This window comes from Kogia breviceps, chromosome 7, assembly GCF_026419965.1.
Source record: "Kogia breviceps isolate mKogBre1 chromosome 7, mKogBre1 haplotype 1, whole genome shotgun sequence".
In the NCBI taxonomy this organism is placed as follows: domain Eukaryota; kingdom Metazoa; phylum Chordata; class Mammalia; order Artiodactyla; family Physeteridae; genus Kogia; species Kogia breviceps.
Genome location: NC_081316.1, coordinates 17,039,291 through 17,062,740, shown reverse-complemented (window position 1 = coordinate 17,062,740; position 23,450 = coordinate 17,039,291). Strand labels below are relative to the sequence as shown.

Below are 23,450 nucleotides of genomic sequence, written 5' to 3'. Positions count from 1 at the left end.
AGCCTGCCCGTCCAGAGCCTGTGCTTTGGGGAGAGGCCACAACAGTGAGAGGCCCGCGTAAAAAGAAAAAAAAAAAAAAAGAAAAGAATAAAGAAAGTGCTTCAGGCCAATCTTTATCATTGAAACAGAACTGGAAGTTTACAACTAATTTATTATCTTTGCTATTGTTACTTCTCTTGCCTGATAACAGTGTTTGTTCCCTTAAGATTATTATTACTGAGACCTGTTCAGGGCAAGAACTGTGGTCAGGTGAGCTCTATGATGTGATGGCAGAGGCTGTTTTTTTTTCACCTGCGTCTCCGGCATAGCACCAGGCCCATAGTAGGTGCTCAAGGGATACTTGTTAATTGAATGAATACCTGAATCTGGAAAACTGGAATTTTAATCCTTGTTCTGGTACTAAAATAGCTGTGTTGGATTGACCCAGGTTGGAGTTCAGCCAGATATGTGGAAGGAAGGACAAAGAAATTGGAGAGACAAACAAAGTGGAAACAACATAGAGAAGAGAATGGAGTTGTAATATCTCTCCACACTCAATCATCAAATTTTAGTTAAAAAGATGTTCTCATAGTCCTTGATTCTCCCAACTGTCTAGAAGCAGGTTATTTTTTCTCCATGGCTTGATTATCATCTGATGTACCTTATATTTTATTTTATTTTATCATCTGTCTTCTCTCACTGGGAGGCAGAAATTTTGGTTTATTTTGGTCACGCCTGCATCTCCTGGTTGGCACAGAGCCCAATTTTTGAAGCTTTCCGTTCAACCAAGCCTTCTAAACCCTCTAGGTCCTGAGTGGCCTCTATTTACAGATTAGGAGACTGAGGCTCAGAGAGGTGAGGTTGCTTGTCCAGGGTCACACCGAGACTCCTGCCCGTCACCATCACCCCCACAGCTGCTAAAAGACAATCACGTAAACCCGTCTGGCACAAGCGCCATTTCCTTCCTCCTGCCCTTCGCAAACCCTTTTTCCTCCGACCTCTTCCCCACCCACTAGCGTGCACCTGAGTCCACCCGGATCCCAGAGCCCGAGGGCTATCTGTTGTGCTTGGGGTTTTGAGATACACGTGCTACGCGGGTGAATGAATCGCACGTCCCCACCCCCGCCAACAGCCAATCACAGCCTGTCAGAGCCCGGCCACTTCCGCCTATTGCGGGCCGCGGCTGGGACCTTGCGGCTCACGTGGGGCTCTGGAGACAAGGGAGTAGGTGGTGGTGAGCCAGGGGCGGGCTCCCCCAGCCTCGTCACCAATCCAGGGTCCAGACGCGAACGGAGGGGCGGGGCTGATGTGGGGCGCCAAGGCTTAAACGTGACGGGCAGGCGGGCGTAGGGAGGAGTCCCGGGCAGGGGAGCGGTGAGTGACAGAGGACGCTGTCCAGTAACAGGAGGGGTTGGGCTGTCTGAGCCAATAGGAAGTCCGTAAGGCGGGACTGGGACCGCAGCAAGTTCGGTTGCGCGGAGACCGCAGCTGTTCCCTGTCAGTGGAGGCAGCGGCGGTAGAGGCGGTGGCGGCGACTTGCGGCAGCAGTGAGGAGGTGAGTGCCGGCGGCGCTGTGCATTTTCCTCTTCCCGCAGCGGGTCGGAGCGGGTGGGCGTGCGCCGGCGCTGCCGCGGGGGACGCTTATGTAAGGGTCGCGCGCGCCAAGGCGGCGCCGGCTCCACGAGTGACGGCTGGAGGAGACGGCAGCGGGCGGTGCGCTACGCGACGCGACGCGCGCCGCCCCTCCCCTCCCCTCCCCCCACCCCTCCCGCGAGGGGCTGTTTGCGCGAGCCCGCCCCCCACCCCCGCCCTGGGGACCCTTCGCCCGAGTTCTCCGGGCCCGCCGCCCCGCGAGCATCTTTCCCGCGCTGGCGCAGCCCGGCCTCGTCCACTCGGCGCCCTGGGGGCCGCCGGCGGCCTTATTCCTGCTCTCGGGCCCATTTTGCAGATGGAGAAACTGAGGGCACGGAGCCCTCAAATGCCTCGCGCGAGGTCCCTGAGGGCTCGAACCCAAGTCTGTCAGAATCCGGAGCCCAAGTGTCCCCCAACATACTGGAAGTTGCTCAGCTCTGAAGAAAGCCGTGGCGTGTAAGGCGAGGGTTTTCCGTGTTACGAGTGCCTGCACTCTGCTTCCCATAGGATCCTCCTCTCCTGGTAACCCTGGGGGGCATTCTTGTAATTCCACTTAGTTTCTGAAGAGGAAGCTTGGGCGCCCAGAAGCAGTGATTAGGAGCAGGTGGGGCTGGGCTCAGCCCGTTATTTCTACAGCTTTTAGCAGTTTACAAAGTGCAGTGAGTAGCAGCTGGCCCTCTGGGAAATGCCCTCCTGGGCACGCAGTCTGAAGCCCTGGCTTTGAGGACCTGCCATACAGGTTCCTCCCAGCACATCTTGCTTTGTGTACTTGGAGTGAGTTGTTTCACCTCTGGGGATCCCTTTCCTCATTTCACAAGTGCCAGGGCTAGGTCAGGTCCCTAGGTCCCTGGGAGCTTTGAAGTTCTTAAAAATCTGATTAAAATTCATTTTGTGATAAAGAGGAGGCCAGGGATTCCCATTCTGTAGCTGAGAAAACTGAGCGTCAGAGAGGTGCCGCTATTTGCCAGATCGTAACCAGAGCCTCCCCAGTCTTTACCAAGAAGTCTTTGCCTTCCCGTTGCTCCCTTACCCACTGCTACCAGCAGCCTTGGCTTCCCCACCCCCCCACCCTTCCCCTGCCTGTGATGCAAATACTGGAGTGGATGTGCTCAGCATTTCGATGCCCTCGCAGCTACAGCTTTTCTGCTTGCCTGCTCTTCATCTAAACCCTTGAACTCTTCATCACATTCTTTGCACACCTCTCATGTTCAGAGCCCTTAACTGGGTGCTGCGCGAAGACGTGGGAGACGAGGTGCCCCAGAACTGCCAACAAACTGGTTGGGGGGGAGAAAAAGAAACAGAGTGTAAGCAGAAAGTCAGTATACCGCAGTTGTTTGTAGAGAGCTGGTGTGGGCGAGGTATGGCCCGAGGAGGACATGGAAGAGGAAGTTCCATAGAGGCTGGCAAATCAGGGCAAAACTCACACCAAGGCCAGGGACAGGAGAACTGGGCTGGCTGGGGGCTGGATGGGCATGGATTAGGGAAGGCTTGGTGGAGGAGGTGAGTTGTGAGCCTCCTCTTTTTTTTTTTTTTTTCTATAAATTTATTTATTTTATTTTTGGCTGCGTTGGGTCTTCGTTGCTGTGTGTGGGCTTCCTCTAGTTGCGGTGAGCGTGGGCAACTCTTCATTGCGGTGTGGGGGCTTCTCATGGCGGTGGCTTCTCTTGTTGCGGAGCACAGGCTCTAGGTGCACAGGCTTCAGTAGTTGTGGCTCGTGGGCTGTGTAGCGCAGGCTCAATAGTTGTGGCACACAGACTTAGCTGCTCCGTGGCATGTGGGATCTTCCTGGACCAGGGCTCGAACCTGTGTGCCCTACATTAGCAGGTGGATTCTTAACCATTGCGCCACCAGGGAAGCCTGAGTTGTGAGCCTGTTGATTCCACCGGGGCCAGCAGTGATTGGATTTGAGCAGCCAAGGTTTTATGATGAAGTACAGGTGAGTTTTAAGTAACTGAACCCTGGCAGAGGAAGGCTGAGGAAAGTGGAAGGAGAACTTGGAGGAGCTAGCACTTCCCAGTTGAGTGTGGGAAGTTTGGTTGGTCGCCTTGCAGAGGCTTCTGCAGGAGGCGTTATAAGGTGAGGGCACTTGCTAAGGTGCGGGTGAGTCAGAAGTGAGATCGGGTCCAGAGGTGCCGGGGTTCTTGGTTGGGCTCTGAGAGCCCAGCAGCAGCGGGCCTGAGCTACAGTCTGTTCTGTTTGTGTTCTAGTAAGCAACCTATGAGCACGTGTGCTTGTGAGAAGTTTTTTAGTGGCTGCTCTGCCCTGCAGAAAAGGGCTTTGTTCACTATAGCTGCGCAGTATCTATTGGTTGAATTGAATTAGGCTGCCATTCAGAATTTCCACAGTTTACCCCAAAGTCCCCTCTGCTCCTTATTTCTTTATCTTTCTCTACTGAAGCCTGTCCCAGCTTGACTGACTCCGTGCCAGTTCTCACCTCCAAGATCATCCCTTAGAGGGGTTTGCCTTGATGTTGTAACCCGGGTGGATCCCTCCTGCCTTTGAGGTGCCAGTTCAGGTGGCTTGTCTTTTTTTTTTTTTTTTTTAATCCTCTGCCTTGTTTAACCTTTGTCTCACTTCCAGCGCCCTGGGTGCTGTGCTAGGTCCCTGTCCTGACACTGTTCGCAGAGGCGTGGGGCACTGGGGCACAGCAGGACTGCAGATCCAGGTCTCATTCCAAGTCGCAGCACATTCAGGGGCTGCAGGGATGATTGTCGTATGTCAGAGGATCTGGGCGGAAGGCCTGGGCAGGCCCCAGACTGTCCAGATCTCTCCCTGGCACTTTCTCGCATGAGCTGGAGATCTCAGGCCAGTAAACATTTCCCGTGAGGACTAGTGTCTGGCTCCCTCCCAGTAGCATCTTACTCTCTTCTGAACAGGGCCCTTGAGGAGGGAGGGAGCCCCCATCCAGAAGGCGTGCCTGTTTGGGGGCAAGTTTCTCTTCCAGACACATCGTTCACAGAAGTGGGGCATTTGCCTACTCTCTCTGAAGCCTCACCTGGGCCCGCCTGACCATCTTTTCCCTTCCCTCTGTGTCTTAGCTGCCTCTTGTCTCAGCTGTGGATACTTTGCCAAACTGTCAAAGGAGTAGGGCCTGACAGTGGAAGATGGGACAATGACGAAAAGAGGAAACTGTTTTCTTCTTCCTTACCGAATGAAAAGATAGGCTCCCACCTGTTGGGCTTTTGCTTCTCTTTGACCCCACAGGTACCCTCTTCTGCCTCAGCCTCATCTGAGACGACTGGCTGTTGCCCTGAAACTCGCTTCTTTGTGTCCTTCCTCTGATCTTGTTCCTGGCGATCTTGACTGCAGGACTTCTCTTGTCCTGTCAAAATTACTCTTCAGGCTTTCCTGCGATAAGCCTCGCTGAATCTATTCAGCTGGATGTGGGTTCTCTCTTTTAATAGTAATGATGATAAATAATGATTGATTGTTATTAATAATAAAAGTCATCCTTTATTGAGCTCTTGCTGTGTGGTGGCAGGGACCTTGCTAAGCCCCTTTTATGTATTATTTGATTATCACAGCAACCCTACAACAAAAGTACAGTTAGCTCCTTGTTTACAGATGAGGAACTGTGAGTGAAATAACTCCCCCAGAGTGACACAGCTAGGAAGGGGCACGGCTGGGGTCCTCCCCAAGCTGTCAGGCTCAGAGTACACACTTGGGTCCCTCTCACGTACTATCCTGTTCTTACCTCTATTAGCTAGCCCCCAACAATGGTGCCCTATGCAGGGCATGTGCTCAAGACGTATTTTATTGAAGTGAATGCCCCAAACATTCATTTTCAGCCTTGACATAATCTACCAAGGCAACTTGTTTTCTTGGAACATGGACTTAGTTCATTTGATGGTTTGCTGGCCTGGGTCTCCATTTTGCTCTTTACTGACCAGTGGCTAAAGCTAACGGACAGGTGTGGCCTTTCAAAAACAAGCAGTCTGTAAACTCCAGAAAGTGGTCATGCACCACCAGCTGGGCTCCCATGGGTCCAAACACAGGGTGTGCTCTTTGTGTGTGGGGTGGGGGTCTCTGCAGGAAGGGATCTGAGGACATAGCCAGCGAAATAGGAAACACATCAGCTTCTTCATTTGTGTCCATTTGCAGAGTGAGACAGGAACAAGGCTCAGAGAATCCGGAGGCGAGTTAGCTCCTCGGGAGGATTGAAGGTGGCTCAAAAATTGGCCTGAGGTTGGATGGGAGTGGGCAAGAGCACCAGACACTTCAGATCAAACAAGAAAAGTTTCTAGAACTTGTTCATGTGTAGTGGGTGCCAGAAAAAGGTTTTACTTAAATGCTTCTTATTAGGCACGTCGGCCAACGTCTGAGCGCGTCCTCTATAACAGGCACGGTGCCAGTGCTTTGAGTGTGTACCTCCTCGGGAACCCTCCTACCTGGGTGGTGTTGTTACTCCCATTTCACAGATGAGGAAACAAGCTTTGAGTGGTTCTGGGAGCGGGTGGCAAAGCAGCAAGAATAGAGCCTAGACAGTTGGACAACAGAGCTGGGGTGCTCTCAGCCCCACGCTGTCCTGGTGGCCCCCCAGATACCCCTGAGATCAGCGGAAGCAAAGCAGCAGTTCTTCTCTGGGTTCTAAGTCTGTGTTCCTGCTATGCCTGGCTTCTCTGGGGAGTGCTGGAAGAGAAACGAGGGTAACACTTTCTTTTTCTTTTATTTAGGTAACCCCTGCCTCCTGAGAGCTGACAATACACTTGAGGTAAGTCCTGTGCCTGGATCCAGGTCAGTGGGTTGCCTGTGGGAGCAGCAGCTGTAGATGTTAGCAGTCCTGGCACGTCAGTGATCAAGCTCAATAAATAAAAAGGGCCAAGCTCTGCTTTTTGGAAAATATACGCAGTCTTTGTCTGTTCCCGACTCTCTTGGTTTTCTTGGTTTTCACAGGAAAGTGATGTCTGGCTCCCTGCTGGCCCCAGCTGGCTGCTGGCCAGCCTCAGCAGGAGGCCCTACTTCTGGAAGGGTGTGGCTTGGGACGCCTGGTGGTGGGGGAGAGTGGCGCGGCTCCTCAGGACCACAGGAATGAAGCATCCGTAGGGCTGGGCAGCCTCTGAGAAGAGCCCTTGAGTCCATGTGGAGAGCAGGCAGCTGGGGACAGGAGGTGGCTCTGTCAGCTGGCTGTAAAAGCACTTGACATGTGTCCAGACAACGATAAGGGAGTGAAGGTGGACTTGCCCCTTCTTCCCCCCACATAGTGCTCTGTGTGGCAGCACGGCCCTGTATAACCTCCTGCTCTTAAGGTTTCCCCTCACACAGGAAACTCCAGTGATTGCATTGATCCCGGTGCATCTCCGCAGCCTAAATTCCAAGGCCCTCGGGTCCAGGGTCCACCTGATGGTCTGTGAGAGGGCCCTAGCCGGGCACGGTCCTGGCTCGGTGCAGCATCCCGCCTGCATTTCAGACACTGATATGCTCTTCCCTTCATCCAGAGGCAGGCCAGCGCTACCCCCTGTTTCACAGCCAGGTGCCCTGGGAACTTAGTGGCTCGGGGACAACTTTGCCCAGAGCTCAGGTTCAGTGCTCAGTGTGGAGATTCCTTTGTCCGGGGATTTTTTTCAGATGATCCTTCAGAACCCATAAGCTGTTCTCCATCCTGAGATTTTTCCACAGTCCTCACGTGTCCTAGGTCTTGGGCCAGGAGTGGCCGTTTTCCACTCTGAGATGGAGTTTCCTTGGAAAAGTGGGTGGAGTGTAAAGGCAGGTGGTATGAGTGGAAATGCCTCCAGACCTTTGATGGACTCCACACTCCACAAACTTCCCACTGTTCTCTCTGCTTGCTCCTGGTCTCCCATCTTAGCTGACAGAGTTGAATGTTGTTGCTCTTACTGGCATCCCTGTGAGGAGAAGAGGGGCAGTTTGGTGACAGTCCCAATTTCTCAGCTTACAGAGCTGAGAAACTGGGGCCCAGAGAAGGCTAATTAGCAGAATCCAAGATTCTGACACACCTCCTTTTTTTTTTTTTTCCAGAGTGTCATCTTTTCTTGCATGTCTTCCCCAAATCCATCAGTAGGAAGGGAAAATTAGTCGCCAGGAAGGGCCTTCTTCTGCCAGGTCATCTAATTTGTTAAAGCTTGTTTGGCTTTTCAGTCCCTACTTCCCTCCTGAGTCCATGGAGCTTTGCTTAGTTACTGTAACTAAGACTCTGCCATTGAAGGTTCCCGCCTTCCCCTGTCTTCCTCCTTTTGGTCGCCTTGGTGATCCTGGAGGGAGGTAGATGTGGGCTTTTTTATTTTTTAAGTATTATTCCAGAAGGCATAACCCTTGGGTCATCTCAACACCCCCTCATTGCTGCTGTTCCTCACCTCCTTATCCTGATTTGCCTGTGGGGCGGGGGGCATTTGGCAGTGGTGCTGGGATACCCAAGGCAGCTCTAGGTACATTTCCACCAGCTGTGGGCCAGACTCCACATGTGGCAGCTCCTCTCTGGCTGAGGCCTCAGGAAAATTCCATGATCTGGCTGTGCTGAGTCATGCTTAGTCTCTGAGGATACGTGTGTCACCTTTCGCGTGTCTGTCACTGGTCAGGCCAGGGTCTGGGAAAGCTGCAGTTACTATAGAGTGATATCATGCTGCTGATCTTTTCTATTTGCCCATCGCTGTATGCTTTTCCGAGTGCTTTTACTAATGTGCTGTTTATCAATATGAAATTGATTGATATTAAATCATTTATAATAAGTGGATTATTCTGGAAAACATTCCTCATGAATGAGGAAACTGGAGTTCGGTGAGACCAAGTGACTTGGTGAGTTTTGGGTGACTGGTGAGTAGCATGTTTGAGTGAGATTTTTTTAATCATCCCCCGCCCCTGGGTTTTTGTGTAATGCAAAGATTTTTCAGAAGTTACTTTGATTGTAAAAAGTGATTTTTCAGTCTGTTCAAGTTACAAACTCAAAAATCTCATTCTTCCTTTAAGCGCCAGTCTTTTACATTTAGCTTTATTTATTTATTTATTTATGGCTGTGTTGGGTCTTTGTGCTTTCTCTAAAGGAGAGGCTTTCTCTAGTTGTGGCAAGTGGGGGACCACTCTTCATCACGGTGCGTGGGCCTCTCACTATCGCGGCCTCTCTTGTTGTGGAGCACAGGCTGCAGACGCGCAAGCTCAGTAATTGTGGCTCACGGGCCTAGTTGCTCCGCGGCATGTGGGATCTTCCCAGACCAGGGCTCGAACCCATGTCCCCTGCATAGGCAGGCAGACTCTCAACCACTGCGCCACCAGGGAAGCCCTACATTTAGCTTTTAAGTGTAGCCTACAAATCTTTCTGTTCTTATGATTCTAGAAAATTTTAATAATCACTTTAAGGGGTCTTTGGGTTAATACTTGATCCATTTGCAATCTTAACTCATTTGAAAATTTTAAATTGAGTTTATGAATTACATTCAACTTCCTTTAATAATACTTGCAATTGGGGCTTCCCTGGTGGCGCAGTGGTTGGGAGTCCGCCTGCCGATGCAGGGGACATGGGTTCGTGCCCCGGTCCAGGAAGATCCCACATGCCGCGGAGCGGCTGGGCCTGTGAGCCATGGCCGCTGAGCCTACGCATCCGGAGCCTGTACTCTGCAACGGAAAAAAATACTTGCAATTGTCTGATTACCGAATCTTTAATACTTAAATATTCCTGTTTAATAAATTAAACTGACTCTTATCTTAAACATTCCTATACTGTTTAATCTTATTTTTTCACACAGCTTTACGGAGGTATTTTTGACATAATAAATTGCACATATTTAAAGTGTACAATTTATATTTTGAAATATGCATGCACTTGTGAAACCAGGACCACAATTAAGATAGTGATTATCCAAAAGTGTCCTTGTGCCCCTTGGTAATCCCTGCCTCCCACCCCTCTCTGCCTCTACCATCTCCAAGTAACCACTGAACTGCTTTCTGTTACTCTAGATTAATTTGCATTTTACGGAATTTTACATAAGTGGAATCATATAATGTACTCCTTTTTTGTCTGGCTTCATTCACTCAGCATAATTATTTTGAGGTTTGTCTATGTTGCATGTATGAATAGTTCTTTTTATTGCTGAGTAATATTCCATTAGTGGATATTCCACAATTTGTTTATCTCTTCACCTGTTGGTCATTTTAGTTGTTTCCAGTTTTTGGTGATTCTAAATAGAGCTGCTGTGAACCTCTGTACAAGTCTTTGTATGGACATATATCTCCTTTTATCTTGGGCAAATGTGTAGGAGCAGAGTGGCTGGATCATATGATAGGTATATGTTTAACTTAAACTGCCTGACCATTTTCCAAAGTGGTTATACCATTTTACATTCCCACCACCAGCGGATGAGGATTCTGGTCCCTCCACACCCTTACCAACACTGGGGACGGTCAGTCTTTTCCATTTTAGCCATTCTGAAAGATATGTACTGGCATCTCATGGTGGTTTCAGTTTGAATTTCCCTGGTAGCTAATGATGTTGAGCATCTTTTCATGTGCTTATTTGTCATCTGCCAATACTGATTTTATTTTATTTTTATTAGTTTTTAAAAACTTCATCTTTTTTTTCTTTTTTTAATGTTTTATTTATTTTATTTTATTTATTTATTTTTGTCTGCGTTGTCTTTGTTGCTGTGCGCAGGCTTTCTCTAGTTGTGGTGAGTGGTGGCTGCTCTTTGTTGCAGTGCGCGGGCTCCTCATTGCAGTGGCTTCTCTTGTTGCAGAGCACAGGCTCTAGGCACAGGGGCCTCAGTAGTTGTGGCGCGCGGGCTCAGTAGTTGTGGCGCATGGGGTTTGTTGCTCCACGGCATGTGGGATCCTCCCGGACCAGGGCTCAAATCCGTGTCCCCTGCATTGGCAGGCAGATTCTTAACCACTGCGACACCAGGGAAGCCCCAATACTGATTTTAAACTTAGTAAAATTCCTAGTTAAAATTCTAAGTTTAAACCAATTACTCAGTTACATATTTTAATTGGAATCTTGAGACTGACTCGTTACTCTGAACAGACGAAATTCCCTTGAACATTGAAGTACATAAAGTAACAGATACACACAGATTTCTTAACACAAAATTATAAATACTATGGTTTTTATTTTCTTAGGCATATTTATATGCTTGAATTTAATCTTCCTGGAATTAAAGAAGCTTGCCTAATAAGGAAATAATGATATGATCTCAAACTGCAGTAAATTACTTTCCTAAGTGACTTTTGGAGTTTCTTTCTCAACTGGATAACACTTATTTTTATAATTCAAGAGATTGCTGCCCAGGGTGAAACTAGGTCTTAGTCTTTGAATCCAACTGCTAGGCAGAGCCCCGAATCATTGCCATTTTGCCCCCAATTGGGGATGGTTTCATAACCCATGTGCCCTAGATTGAAGCATGCCTAATCCTTCTCTTCTCATGGAACTCTGCACTTCTACACCAAGGCTGCTACGCTGTGTGACTGGATTCAATTAATCTACTTAAGGCTTCATTTCTGTGCACTATAGCCACAAAATAGGTGGAATTAAAATACAAAATAGGTGGAATTTAGATTCTTCCTATCTTCCAAACATTTGATCAAGGACTAGTTTTAAAATCTTGCCAGTGGGACTTCCCAGGTGGCACAGTGGTTAAGAATCTGCCTGCCAGTGCAGGGGACATGGGTTCAAACCCTGATCCGGGAAGATTCCACATGCTGCGGAGCAGCTAAGCCTCTGCACCACAACTGCTGAGCCTGTGCTTCTCTAGAGCCCGCAAGCCACAACTACTGAGCCCGTGTGACATAACTACTGGAGCCTGCGTGCCTGGAGCCCATACTCCACAGCTAAGAGAAGCCACTGCAATGAGAAGCCTGAGCACTGCGACAAAGAGTAGCCCCTGCTCTCCACAACTAGAGAAAAGCCTGCACACAGCAATGAAGACCCAATGCAGCCAAAAGTAAATAAATAAATAAATAAGTAAGTAAGTAAGTAAAGCAAACCAGTGACACAGCAGTGTGGGAATTTGAGTCCCAGTCTTCTGGGTCTGGGTCTGGCGTTTCCTCCCTATATCTTACATCTTATCAAATGCAGAGAAAGGGAGTCTGGTACTTAAGGGTTCTTGGTTTCTGGTCAGGCTTGGTTACTAAGAAATTCTGGCACCTGAAACCCGTACCTGCCTTTTCATATTCTTTAGTTCATCCCCCTGGAAATGGTGAGAACCCTGGCCTCTCCCTAACCTCCCAGTGGAGAGCTACAGGTCTCTTTGGAGGGACATTGTCATCAAACTCTTGTTAGAGATTTGCATATTATTTTATTTATTTTAAGTGATTTTTTTTTTAAGTTTATTTTTTATTTATTTATTTTTGGCTGTGTTGGGTCTTCATTGCTGTGCATGGGCTTTCTCTAATTGCAGTGAGCGGGGGCTTCTCTTCGTTGCAGTGCGCGGGCTTCTCATTGCTGTGGCTTCTCTTATTGCGGAGCACGGGCTGTAGGTGCACAGCCTTCAGTAGTTGTGGCACATGGGCTCAGTAGTTGTCGCTCGCGGGCTGTAGAGCACAGGCTCAGTAGTTGTGGCGCACGGGCTTAGTTGCTCTGTGGCATGTGGGATCTTCCCGGACCAGGGCTCGAACCTGTGTCCCCTGCATTGGCAGGCGGATTCTTAACCACTGTGCCACCAGGGAAGTCCCAGAGATTTGGATTTTAGATGATAAACAGATGTGGACTTGCGTTCCTGTCTTGGTCACTGGGTGTGGCCTTAGGAAGCTTGTGACTGGTGAGTGGGACCTGGCTGAAAATTATTAATGCAGGCTGACCTCTCCCCTGTTGTGTGATGCTTATGTGGCTCCACATGGGTAAAAGCGAAGGTCTGTGGAGTTCCACGAAAAGGAAATTTGAATGGGGGACTGTCTTAGATTCCTGCTATTCAGAAGTTTTAAATACAGTCTTTCCTTACCTTTGACTCTGAGTTCCCCCTTCAGGTGGTGAAGGAGCATTGCGTGGTATACAGCGTGAGAGTCTATTAAATGATGGCAGTGACATCACTGAGTATCAGAATCTCCATCCAAAGAGATAGGAAAATGTGCTCCATTTCAGGGAAGGACATTAAATGGCAGAGGATACAGAGAAAATTAAAACTAAAACGTAAAAAAAAAAAAGGCATTTGACATGGCAGTTTCAGTTCTAGAAATGTAACCTAAGGTATAATGGGACAAGCACACAAGCATACTAGGCTGTTTGGATCAGCATTTTTATAGCAGAAAAAAAATGGGAAACGACCAGATGTACATCAGAAAAGGATTGCTACATATGCAGTCCATTCAGCGTCATACAATGCAGCTTTAAACATAGCCCGTGTACCCTGGTCAAACTGTTGCTGTAAACCTGTTACCACAGAGCAAGAGCCAAGATACCTTTACTCGAGAAGGGCAAAACAAAATGTATAATACCTCATTTTGGTTATTTTGGAATGTTACTCCAATTTTTTTTCTGGATGCTGGAATTATAAAATTATGTGTTTAATAAATGTTGCTGTGTCTTTGTAAGTAATCAGATTTTTAAAAAAATTTAGAGAAGTGTGGCATTTAGAACACTATTTGGGGCTTAAGGTCAAGTACAGAGTATTTAAGTATCAGAGTTCTTTTACCCGTATTCTTCAAAAAATTGTTTAGAGGGATGAAAACCTCTTTCTAACTGCCATATGAGATATAGATTCCTCGGGAATGGTGAAATAAGGAGTTCTTAAAAGATATTCCTCTGTAAAAGAAATGAGAAAACTGGCAAAAATTGTCAGAATCAACTTTTTCAGAACTCTGGAAATTAACCAAAGGCTTACAGCAATCCAGGGAACATTTATTCAAGAAAAATGGCTGGATCTTGTTTTCAACAAAAAATTATGAGGCATGTAAAGAATGGCATATTCACAGGTAAAGACACAATCAGTAGAAAGTGTCCCTGAGGAAACTCAGGCCTTAGACTTCATAGACAAAGACTTTTAAATCATCTATTAAAAAATATGTTTAGGACTTCCCTGGCAGTCCAGTGATTAAGACTCAGAGCTTCCACTGCAGGGGGCACGGATTTGATCCCTGGTTAGTGAATTAAGATGATCCCGCATGCCTCGCTGAATGGCCAAAAAAAGAAAAATGTTTAAAGAACTAAGGGAAAGTATGAGAACAATGCCTCACCAAAAAGAGATGATCGAGAAGGGATAGAAATTACCAAAAAAAAAAAAAATTCTGGAGTTGAAAATTACAATAACTAAAGTGAAAAAATCACTAGGAGCTCAACAACAGAGTTGGGCAGGCAGAAGAATCAGCAAACTTTCTGTTTTGGCCACACCACACAGACTGTGGGATCTTAGTTCCCCGACCAGGGATTGAGCCTGCACCCTCGGCAGTGAAAGTGCAGAGTCCTAACCACTAGACCACCAGGGAATTCCCAGAATCAGCAAATTTGAAGATAGGTCAATTGAGGTTAAACACTGAGAAATAGAAGGAAAAAAGAATGAAGGAAGATGAGCAGAGCCTCAGACACCGACAGCATACTCATGATGGGAGTCCTAGAAAGAGGATAGAAAGGAGCAGAACAAATGTTTGATGAAATAATAGCCCTAAAATTCCCAAATTTGATGAAAAACAGTAATTTATGTACCCAGGAAGTTCAGTGAACTCCAAGTAGGATAAAATCAAAGAGATCCACACCTAGACACATCATAATCAAAGAATCTTGAAAGCAGCAAGAGATAAGCGACTCATCACAAGGACTTTTGATAAGGTTAAGAGCTCACTTCTCCTTGGAAACCATGGATGTCAGAAGTCAGTGGGATGAACATAGATGCCACATGAGGCAAAACCTTCAACTGTATTTGATCTTTGAGTCTTAGATGGCTCTGATCTCTTCCATCTTCAGGGATAACATGTCAATGTAGTCCCTAAATAACAATTACTCAAGCTCCTTTCACACTTGACCTGTAGGAATTCTTTTACCAAGTTCCCCTCTGCAGGTATTTTTAGGAATACTTATTATGTGTTCCACCAAGCCTGGGACATAGTTGGGGCTCAAAAAGTCTTTGTTAAATGAATAGATTCTACCCGAGTTACTGATTTCCTTGGCCAGCTGTCTGTTTTCTCTTCTGCATGTCACTAGTTCTCCCTGTCTCAGGGTTGTTTCCTCCTTTCTCATATTATTTTGCCTTCAACATGCAAACAGACTTATCTCATAACTTCTCAAAGTACATCTTTTCAAAATATTACCAGGGCTTCCGGGTGGCACAGTGTTTAAGAATCTGCCTGCCAGTGCAGGGGACACAGGTTCGAGCCCTGGTCCACGAAGATCCCACATCCCGCGGAGCAGCTAAGCCCGTGTGTCACAACTCCTGCGCCTGCACTCTAGAGCCCGTAAGCCGCAACTACTGAAGACCGCGCACCTAGAGCCCGTGCTTCACAACAAGATAAGCCACCGCAGTGAGAAGCCCGCGCACCACAACGAAGAGTAGCCCCCACTCGCCACAACTAGAGAAAGCCCGCACACAGCAACAAAGACCCAACACAGCCAAAAATAAAAATAAATAAATAAATTTTAAAAAATAAATTAAAAATATCACCAGATATTTCACAAAATTTTACTGAATGCTTGGGGGTAGCAGGATGGAATTACAACACAGAAAAAAAAGTTTTGTCCCCAAAGGTGAATTCAACCTTTACCTCAAGAAAAATAGAACAACTACTATAATCTACTAATGGCAGCCTCTCCCCTACCCATCAGCCATCAAGGTTTCAACAGATTTTGGGGTCTCATCTCAACTATCTCACCCCAGGACACTATGGAACCAACTGTTGATGTTCTTTTGCTTTTGTTGTTGATAATATTCCTTATATGTGTATCACACTTTATAGTTTTATTCTTTATTGGACAGTTCTCATTGAGACAGGTTAAGGTTGTGGTTTCATCGTCATGGATGATGATGGATCAGAGGTTCGGGGGGGTTCAATGACTTACCCAGCTCCACCAGTAAGAGGCAGAGCCAAGCCTTGGAAGCAGCAGTTCCAGTTCCTGGCTTTGGGTTCTTCCTGCTGTCCCACAGAATATTAGAACATGATGCCTCAGTGTCACTGTGCGCAGGTCTGAAAAGACCAACCCGAAACTCTCCTACTTTCCTACTTAATCTCTTGATCTGTGTTTGCTGCTTTTGTCCCAAAAGCCATTTGTTGTCACCTGGGCTTGTGGCCAGTTGGGAGTCTTCACTCAGGGCAGGGCTCTCCTCCCTGCCATGTTGCCTAAGACCTTTTGCCTTTCCTCAACCTTTCTGGATTTTGACTATTCAGTTCCAGCCGGTTACAAAACAGCTGTTTGTGTTTTTGCTGACCCGAATCATCTTTCCATCCCTTTTTACTTCTGATATTCTTAAATGGCAATTTCAATATTTGTCAAAATAAATTCCCCGTGATCTAATCCTGAGTTTTCACACTTGACTGAATGGTTTAAAAAGGGCAAAAGTTATTACTGTGCATTATTCTAAGAAAGAGTTTGTTCTTTCCTCAAGCATTTGCTGTGCGTCTGTGGCAGGCACAGATGAATCTGATGGCGTGGCCCCGCCTTCAGTTGCTTATCCTGTGGTTGAGGAGAGAAGGGCTGCATGTCCTGGGGCAAAATACATGCTCGCTCAAGTAGTAACTAGCTAATCAGGAACAGTCATAACTACTGTTGACTGAGTGCTGTTTCTGTGGCAGGTAAGATACTAATGCAAAAACGAATGTAGAAAATTATCAGGCAAGTTCCTTAGGCTCTTTGAGCTTTGGTTTCCTAGTCTATAACATAGGGGCAATAAGACCTTCCTCATGGGGATATTGCGGGGATTAAATGAAATAACGTAAAGCGGCACTTAGTGGGCACATCCTAGTGGTGGCTGTGTTGATGGGGCCAGTGGAGAATAGTTCCAGGAGAACTCATTAAGGAGAGTAGAATACATGAGGCCAAGGGCCTGCAAGCTGAGGGGACTGGGTAGGAGGGGAGCTGCTCAGAAAGGACTTCTTGGGAGAGCTGGCCCTTGAATGAGGGAGTCACATTGGGGTTGGTGGAGAGGAGGGGACGGTACCCAGGCAGTGGCACACGGAGCAAAGTCATGGCGATGAGAAGAGCCAGGCATGGGAAAGGGATGATGCCCCTAGCCTCACTGGCAAGAGGAGGGCGATGGATGGTCCATGAAGGTGGATATTTGTGTCTGCTTTTGTTTTCTGCTGAACCCACAGGACCCTGGAACTTAGGAAACCCTGTTAAAAAAAAAAAGGAAGCTGTTGGGGAGTAGGGAGCATCAGGGCTGGGAGATTCATTCTGTGAATGCCCAGCTGCCTGTTGGAATTTGAGACAACAAGAAGCCTCTGAGATGCTTGAGCTGGCGACCCCCTGAAAGGTTAATGGGGTTTTGAGAAACTCTTCTGGAAGCAGTGAGCCAGCTGACCTGGCATGGGGAGAGGCGGGAGGTCAGGGTGGGGGACCAGCTCTAAGAGGCAGTTGTTGCAATTCAGACCTGCTGTTGCCACGTGTGTGGACCAGGGAAGGGGTGGTGATGGGAAGGAAGAAGTGAACACAGAAGAAGGGTTGTCATGGGGTGAAGTGGAGAGAGGACCTAGAGAGCTCTAGTTTGTAACTCTACCTCTGTCCTGAAATGCAGAGCAAGAAAAGCAACGCATTCATGTAGCTGAAGGACTGAGGTTGGGGAAAGTGGAGAGACGTAGAAATAAGGAGTTGAAATGGGGTGCCATCTTTGGAGATGGGCTATTAAACCCAACTCAGAATTTCCTGAGAAAATTGAGTTTGCTTGAGACCGGAGCAGTTAGTCCTGAGAACTTACCTGGAGAAAAGTTAGAATAGATGGGGGGGCACCTGCTGACTAGAGGGGAAGTGCATGGAGACTGAAGTCACAAGTTAGGGGATGGTCAGCTTTACCTTCTATTGTGGAAAAGGTCTAGTCTAGTCCTGTAGCTGGCCTCTCCCTTTGTTGTTTTTACAACTCTGAGTCAGTTTTCTTCCCCCTCATGACTCACTTCTGCAGCTGGGGAGAACACACAGCTTAAAGAGGCTTTCTCTCTAGGGGGCAGATGAAGGACATTTCTGGGGCAGAGGGCCCCAGAATGTAGCCATTCCTAGCAGACTTATGGCCCCAGAAGGACGTTTCAGTCACTGCCTCTTTGAGATTTTTGTCCCAGATCAGCCAGCCCAGCAGAGTAAGCCCAAGTGGTCAGTTATCGATGGGATCCCAACCAGGGGTCTCTGATGGTGTTTTTTACCTTCAACATCTCTGACACCAAATGTGTGCTGTTTTTCCCAGCACCAACAAATTCTCTCTCTGACACCATCTGGGTGATCTACAATTTAATTCAGTTCTGACACTAACCACCTGGACTTAGTGCAGATACCACAGGTTAAGGGCTCAGTCCCACAAGACTGTCCCTATTTCAGTCCTCAGTCCCCAGTTACCACCTGTACTTCTGACCAACTGGCTAGAAATAGGGCATTCCCACCTAGGTCTGATAATTTGCTGTAATGGCTCACAGAACTCAGGGAAACACTTTACTTACATTTACTGATTTATTTTAAAGTATACAAATAAACAGCCAGATAAAGGGGTACTTTAGGTGAGGTCTGGAAGGATCCAGGCACAGGATCTTCTGTCCCCATGGAGTTAGGGTGCCTCACCCTCCTGGTGTTCACCAACCAGGAAGTTCCCTGAACCCTGTTGTTTAGGGTATTTATGGAGGTTCCATTGTGTAGGCATGATTGGCCATTGGTGATTAACTCAATCTCCAGCTCCTCCCCACTTCCTCGAAGTCCGTCCGGGGTTAGGGCTGAAAGTGCCAATCCTCTAATCATGTGGTTGCTTCCTGCGTTAGCCAGCCCCTATCCTGATGCTATGTCTAGGGGTTCACCAAGAGTCATTGTATCAGCACAAACTCAAGCGTGGTTGAAAGGGACTTTTATGAATAACAAAAGGTGCTCCTCTCACCCTTATCACTCAGGAAATCCCAAGCGTTTTAGAAACTCTTGTGCCAGGAACCTAGGGCAAAGACCAAATATATATTTCTTATTATATCACAACATTGCAGGGTCTCTGTGGGATTCTGGGCTTGGATGAGCTGGAGTTGTACCCTGGCTGTGAAATCTTTTGAGGTGATGGAGTACCTTCCACCCTGAAATCTGAGGTCTGGTGAAACAGTTACTGATAAGGCAAAGGAAACCCAGGTGTGACCCAGGTAATGGCCTCGGCAGCACTACACTTGAACCTAATAGAGTTTTATAACAGGTTACCAAGTGGTAACCCAAAAGATTACGGCTTGACTTAAAAAAAAGAAAAAAGAGTTTTATATTTTAGCTCAGTAATATTTGCACCTGGTATAGATGTTTAAATGTATAAAAATCTCCTCTTGTTTTCTCTCCCTTATAACCCAGTGTCTCTCCCTAGAAGCCACCTCTGGTTAAAGTGTCTTGTCTATCCTTTTAGAGATGATGTGGCCATTTAAAATAGAAGTATATTTCTGTTCTTTTTTTCTCCTACACCCTCTCTCTGCTCTGTGCCCTTTTCACTTATGAATGTATCTTAGAGATCTTCCATATCAGTACAGACGTCTGCCTCGCTCTTTTTCTTTTAAATAAAATGCACATCTTTGTTTGTAGATTAGAGAATCTGAAAGAATATATACCACACTGTTAATTCTATTTGAGGAAAAAAAAGGGAGGATATCAGTTACTGTGTTTTCACTTGCAAATAATAGAAAATATAGACACAAATATGCTTAAATAATAAATGGAATATATTGACCAAGTAACCAAAAAGCTCAGAGGTGAAGTGGGCTTTGGTGAAGGGTTGATGCAAGAGTTCAACAGTGTCATTCAGCTGCCAGCTTTTCTCTGTCTTGCCCTTTGTCTTCAAAAGTAAAAGATTCTTGAGAACATCATGGTAAGTGAAATAAGCCAGACAAAAAAGGACAAATACTGTATGATTCCACTTACATAAGGTACATAGCACTGTCAAACTATTTTTTTAACATCTTTATTGGAGTATAATTGCTTTACAGTGTTGTGTTAGTTTCTGCTGTATAACAAAGTGACTCAGCTATATGCATACATATATCCCCATATCCCTTCCCTCTTGCGTCTCCCTCCCACCCTCCCTAGCCCACCCCTCTAGGTGGTCGCAAAGCACTGAGCATGATCTCCCTGTGCTATGCAGCTGCTTCCCATTAGCTATCTGTTTTACATTTGGTAGTGTATATATGTTAATGCTACTCTCTCACTTTGTCCCAGCTTACCCTTCCCTCTCCCTGTGTCCTCAAGTCCATTCTCTACATCTGTGTCTTTATTCCTGTCCTGCCCCTAGGTTCTTCAGAACCATTTTTTTTTAGATTCCATATATATTTGTTAGCATACAAATATATATGAGTATTTGTTATTTGTTATATCCTGTTCCTATATTTGTTATTCTCTTTCTGACTTACTTCACTCTGTATGACAGACTTTAGGTCCATCCACCTCACTACAAATAACTCAATTTCATTTCTTTTTATGGCTGAGTAATATTCCATTGTATATATGTGCCACATCTTCTTTATCCATTCATCTGTCAATGGACACTTAGGTTGCTTCCATGTCCTGGCTATTGTAAATAGAGCTGCAGTGAACATTGTGGTACATGTATCTTTTTGAATTATGGTTTTCTCAGGGTATATGCCCAGTAGTGGGATTGCTGGGTCATATGGTAGTTCTATTTTTAGTTTTTTAAGGAACCTCCATACTGTTCTCCATAGTGGCTGTATCAATTTACATTCCCACCAACAGTGCAAGAGGGTTCCCTTTTCTCCACACCCTCTACAGCATTTATTGTTTCTAGATTTTTTGATGATGGCCATTCTGACTCGTGTGAGGTGATACCTCATTGTCATTTTGATTTGCATTTCTCTGATGATGAGTGATGTTGAGCATCTTTTCATGTGTTTGTTGGCAATCTGTTTATCTTCTTTGGAGAAATGTCTGTTTAGGTCTTCTGCCCATTTTTGGATTGGGTTGTTTGTCTTTTTGATATTGAGCTGCATGAGCTGCTTATATATTTTGAAGATTAATCCTTTGTCAGTTGCTTCATTTGCAAACATTTTCTCCCCTTCTATGGGTTGTCTTTTTTACGGTTTCCTTTGCTGTCAAAAGCTTTTAAGTTTCATTAGGTCCCGTCTGTTTATTTTTGATTTTATCTGCATTTCTTTAGGAGGTGGGTCAAAAAGGATCTTGCTGTGATTTATGTCATAGAATGTTCTGCGTATGTTTTCCTCTAAGAGTTTTAGTGTCTGGCCTTACATTTAGGTTTTTAATCCATTTTGAGTTTATTTTTGTGTATGCTGTTAGGAGGTATTCTAATTTCATTCTTTTTTTTTTTTTAAACAATTTTTTTTATTTTATTACTTATTTATTTATTTTTTTAGCTGTGTTAGGATTTTGTTGCAGTGTGTGGGCTCCTCATTGCAATGGCCTCTCTTGTTGCAGAGCATGGGCTCTAGAGCGCAGACTCAGTAGTAGTGGCGCACGGGCTTAGTTGCTCTGAGGCATGTGGGATCTTCCCAGACCACGGCTCGAACCTGTGTCCCCTGCATTGGCAGGCAGATTCTCAACCACTGTGCCACCAGGGAAGTCCCCAATTTCATTCTTTTACGTGTAGCTGTCCAGTTTTCCCAGCACCACTTATTGAAGAGGCTGTCTTTTCTCCGTTGTATACTCTTGCCTCCTTTATCAAAGATAAGGTGACCATATGTGCATGGGTTTATCTCTGGGCTTTCTATCCTGTTCCATTGATCTATATTCCTGTTTTTGTGCCAGTACCATGTTGTCTTGATTACTGTAGCTTTGTAGTATAGTCTGAAGTCTGGGAGCCCGATTCCTCCAGCTCTGTTTTTCTTTCTTAAGATTGCTTCAGCTATTTGGGGTCTTTTGTGTCTCCATACAAATTTTAAGATATTTTTGTTCTAGTTCTGTAAAAAATGCCACTGGTAATTTCATAGGGATTGAACTGAATCTGTAGATTGCTTTAGGTAATATAGTCATTTTCACAATGTTGACTCTTCCAATCCAAGAACATGGTATATCTCTCCATCTGTTTGTATCATCTTTAATTTCTTTCATCAGTATCTTATAGTTTTCTGCACACAGGGCTTTTGTCTCCTTAGGTTTATTCCTAGGTATTTTATTCTCTTTGTTGCAGTGGTAAATGGGAGTGTTTCCTTAATTTCTCTTTCAGATTTTTCATCATTAGTGTATAGGAATGCAAGAGATTTCTGTGCATAAATTGTGTATCCTGCTACTCTACCAAATTCATTGATTAGCTCTAGTAGTTTTCTGGTAGCATCTTTAGGATTTTCTATGTATAGTATCATGTCATCTGCAAACAGTGACAGTTTTACTTCTTCTTTTCCGATTTGGATTCCTTTTATTCCTTTTTCTTCTCTGATTGCCATGGCTAGGACTTCCAAAACTATGTTGAATAATAGTGGTGAGTGTGGGCAACCTTGTCTTTGTTCCTGATCTTAGAGGAAATGGTTTCAGTTTTTCACCATTGAGAATGATGTTTTCTGTGGGTTTGTCATATATGTTCTTTATTATGTTGAGGTAGGTTTCCTCTATGCCTACTTTCTGGAGAGTTTTTTTTTTATCATAAATGAGTGTTGAATTTTGTCAAAAGCTTTTTCTTCATCTATTGAGATTATCATGTTTTTTATCCTTCAATTTGTTAATATGGTGTATCACACTGATTGATTTGAGTATACTGAAGAATCCTTGCATTCCTTGGATAAACCCCACTTGATCATGGTGTATGATCCTTTTAATGTTCTGTTGGATTCTGTTTGCTAGTATTTTGTTGAAGATTTTTGCATCTATGTTCATCAGAGATATTGGCCTGTAGTTTTCTTTTTTTGTGACATCTTTGTCTGGTTTTGGTATCAGGGTGATGGTGGCCTCATACCATGAGTTTGGGAGTGTTCTTCCCTCTGCTATATTTTGGAAGAGTTTGAGAAGGATAGGTGTTAGCTCTTCTCTAAATATTTGATAGAATTCGCCTGTGAAGCCATCTGGTCCTGGGCTTTTGTTTGTTGGCAGATTTTTAATCACAGTCTCCATTTCAGTGCTTGTGATTGGTCTGTTTATATTTTCTATTTCTTCCTGGTTCAGTCTTGGAAGGTTATGCTTTTCTAAGAATTTGTCCATTTCTTGCAGGTTGTACACTTTATTGGCATAGAGTTGCTTGTAGAAATCTCTCATGATCCTTTGTATTTCTGCAGGGTCAATTGTTACTTCTCCTTTTTCATTTCTAATTCTGTTGATTTGAGTCTTCTCCCTTTTTTTCTTGATGAGTCTGGCTAATGGTTTATCAATTTTGTTTATCTTCTCAAAGAACCAGCTTTTAGTTTTATTGATCTTTGCTCTTGTTTCCTTCTTTTTCATTTATTTCTGATCTTTATTATTTCTTTTCTTCTGCTAACTTTGGGTTTTTTTGTGGTTTTTCAAAATTTATTTTATTATTTATTTATTTATTTATGGCTGTGTTGGGTCTTTGTTGCTGTTCGAGGGCTTTCTCTAGTTGCGGTGAGCAGGGGCTGCTCTTCGTTGTGGTGTGCGGGCTTCTCATTGCAGTGGTTTCACTTGTTGCACAGCATGGGCTCTAGGCGCACAGGCTTCAGTAGTTGTGGCATGTGGGCTTATTAGTTGTGGCTCACGGGCTCTAGAGCGCAGGATCAGTAGTTGTGGTGCACAGGCTTAGTTGCTCCGCTGCCTGTGGAATCTTCCCGGACCAGGGCTCGAACCTGTGTCCCCTGCATTGGCATGCGGATTCTTAACCACTGTGCCACCAGGGAAGTCCCTATTCTGACTTTTGTAATAATCATTC

General features: G+C 45.6%; 1 protein-coding gene across 11 annotated transcripts in view; it reads left to right on the top strand.

Annotated features, from left to right (window-relative positions):
* Window positions 1-1,333: 1,333 nt before the first annotated feature.
* Window positions 1,334-23,450, top strand: part of PC (pyruvate carboxylase) — a 109,360-nt gene continuing 87,243 nt past the window's right edge. For 4 of the 11 annotated variants that reach the window (XM_067037644.1, XM_067037645.1, XM_067037650.1 and 1 more), the window contains exons 1-2: window positions 1,454-1,534; window positions 6,285-6,322. The gene's annotated coding sequence lies outside the window, so the exon portion shown is untranslated. Of the gene's footprint in view, window positions 1,535-1,686; window positions 2,068-6,284; window positions 6,323-8,162; window positions 8,359-23,450 lie in introns of those variants that run through there. The other 7 variants (XM_067037642.1, XM_067037643.1, XM_067037646.1 and 4 more) reach the window with 7 other exon arrangements.